At 42.8% G+C, this 2,645-nt stretch overlaps 1 non-coding gene across 1 annotated transcript; it reads left to right on the top strand.

Moving 5' to 3' along the window:
• The first annotated feature begins 1,131 nt into the window (after nt 1–1,131).
• Nucleotides 1,132–1,213, top strand: trnas-gcu (transfer RNA serine (anticodon GCU)). Its single transcript has one exon. It is a non-coding gene; the product is annotated as a tRNA-Ser (tRNA).
• Nucleotides 1,214–2,645: the final 1,432 nt, after the last annotated feature.

Genomic DNA, 2,645 nt, shown 5'->3' with positions numbered 1-2,645 from the left:
GTGGTACAAGGATGTAAAGGGTTAATGCTGAAGATAGTGGGATCAACCCCTCCCAGTGTCAGAGTGATGATGTAACAGTCACATGAGATGAAGTTTGGGAGAAGAGAGAGCAGCACCAAGGATGCTAGCTTAGCAGGCTTGATGAGTGTGTATCGAGTATTGTGCAAATTAGAAAAGAGTTCTTAGTTCTTTCAGCAGGAACTGTGTCCAGAAAATATCGAGAAACTCACAATTTTATTATTCAGGAGTCGGAACACAGATATTAATTCCAAGTGACAGTTCTGGGACCAATTAACAAAAAAAGTAGAGAATAATATTGCTGACTGATTGAAATCCCCTAGTGAGGAGACAGTTAAACAGGTGATCTGTTGGAGCATCCTTCGATCCAAGGTTTCAGCAACATTTAATCTCCCTTTTTGGTGAAATTCTCTGTTATTTGCAACTTTTTGTATCAGCTTTGATGGGCGAGTGAAAAAACTGAAAAAATTGAACAGTTCCATCCTTTCTTTTCTTCCTTCTTCTCTTCTTTCCATCGGTTTCTCTTTTCTGTCCCAGATCAATATAATGATGAGAATCACAATTTAATCTGCTGTTTCTGGTGTTTTATCCATTCCAATCAAAATTTCAACATTCCAAACAAATCTATTTGTTATTCCACAGTGTCTCTCCATGTGTTTTATTCTGTTGTCTGCTTTCACAGTCTGTTTGATGATCAATGTTACATCTCACTCTCTGTTCTGGTGAAGATCAGAAGCAGTGATATCTGTTTACACCACCCGACAAGTCGGCCTGAGGCTGTGCCTCGCTGATCATGTGGAGTTTCAGCAATTCTTCCAGTCAGTTGGTTCAGTTGTCATTTCATGAGTAATTCGGTCATCATGACTTCGTCAGTGACCTAATGGTTCAGGTGTCTGAGTGATGTTAATCATGATGTGTTGAAATGATTGTATGTTCCAGTCTTTCCGTGGTGGGTTTTCACACCGAGTAGAAACGTGTTGGACATGGTCTGGAAATGTTTCACACCGCTCCATTCCCAACTTCATTTCCTTGCAGAAGATACATTTCCATCATTGCACAGCTGGCTGCACAGCCAGAAACTGTGCTGAATGTGACAGCTGCGCTTCTGCAACTGACAAGGTGGCCGAGAGGTTAAGGCGATGGACTGCTAATCCATTGTGCTCTGCACACGTGGGTTCGAATCCCATCCTTGTCGCTAATTTATGAACTGTTTAGTGTATTGTTGATGTTCAAAGTCAGCCTCGAAACCTGTTCTTGTCAATGTCCAGACAGTGATTCCAGAATTGGTTATACTTTATTAAAATTGAGACAGACAATTGGAATTCTTCACCCAAACTGCACTGGAATGAAGATCAAATAGGGATCACGAAACAGAGCAGGATTTTTCCTCCCCTCCTTCCTTCCATCTTTACTTTCTCTCGATTTGCACCAAGTGAAAGACAAATGGGAAAAGCAAATGGCGAGGGAGCAGATGCAGAAAATTATCCTTTGGCAATAAATTTATTTTCAAATCTTCTTGATAGATTAAGTGAGTGAGCGATGCTTTGGCAGATGGAGTTTGCCTACGATAGATCAGAGTGTTTTTTTGTAAGAGGTGAGATGTTAGAAACGGCGGAGGAGCAGAGACCCGAATACTGAATTAATAAAAGCTAGTGGACTGGTAGAAAATAATGTGAAAAGTGAACAGAATATGAAGATTGGAACTCATGTTGCAGTGATATAAAGCTCTGTGCTCCTGAAGTAAATGTCCAAGCCCAGATTGTGGGGGAATCTGTGGAGAGTGATTTGGTTTTTATTCATTCTTGGGTGTGAGTATCGCTGATAAGGCTAGCATTTATTACCCATTCCTATTGCCGTTGAGAAGGTGGTGGAGAGCTGCCTTCTTGAACTGATGCAGTCCATATGGTGCAGGAACACCCACAGTGCTATTGGGGAGGGAGTTCCAGGATTGTGACCCAACAACAGTGAAGAAATGGCGATATCGTTCCAAGTCAGGATGGTGAGTGTCTTGGAGGGGAACCTGCAGGTAGTGAGTTCCCATGCATCTGCTGCCCTTGTCCTTCGAGGTGGTAGTGGTCATGAGTTTGGAAGGTGCTGTTGAAGGATATTTGGCGAGTTGCTGCAGTGCATATGGAAATGGTACACACTGCAGCCACTGTTTACTGGTTGTGGGGGGATTGAATGTTTAAGGTGGTGGGTTAGGTGCCGATCAAGTGCGCTGCTTTGTCCTGGATGGTGTTGAGCTTCTTGAGTGTTGTTGAGTGGGATGTATTCCATCACACTCCTGACTTGTGCCTTTTAGATGGTGGACAGGATTTGGGGTGTCAGGAGGTGAGATACTTGCTGCATAATTCGTAATCTCTGACCTGCGCTTATAGCCACAGCATAGATGTGACTGGTCCAGTTACGTTTCTGGTCAAGATGTTGATGGTGGGGGATTTAACGATGATAATGCTTCTGAATATCAAAAGGTAGATTTTTTTTCTCTCTCATTGGAGATGTTCACTGCTTGGCACTTATGTGGCCAGAAGGTTGCTTGTCACTTATCAGCTCAAGCCTGAATGTTGTTCAGGTCTTGCTGCTTGCAGGCACAGACTGAAGAGTTGTGAATCATCATCTAACATTCC

The sequence above is a fragment of the Heterodontus francisci genome, unplaced genomic scaffold (genome assembly GCF_036365525.1).
Source record: "Heterodontus francisci isolate sHetFra1 unplaced genomic scaffold, sHetFra1.hap1 HAP1_SCAFFOLD_58, whole genome shotgun sequence".
Classification (NCBI taxonomy): Eukaryota; Metazoa; Chordata; class Chondrichthyes; order Heterodontiformes; family Heterodontidae; genus Heterodontus; species Heterodontus francisci.
Note: the sequence above shows the minus strand (reverse complement) of the source record. Positions and strands in the feature narration are given on the sequence as shown.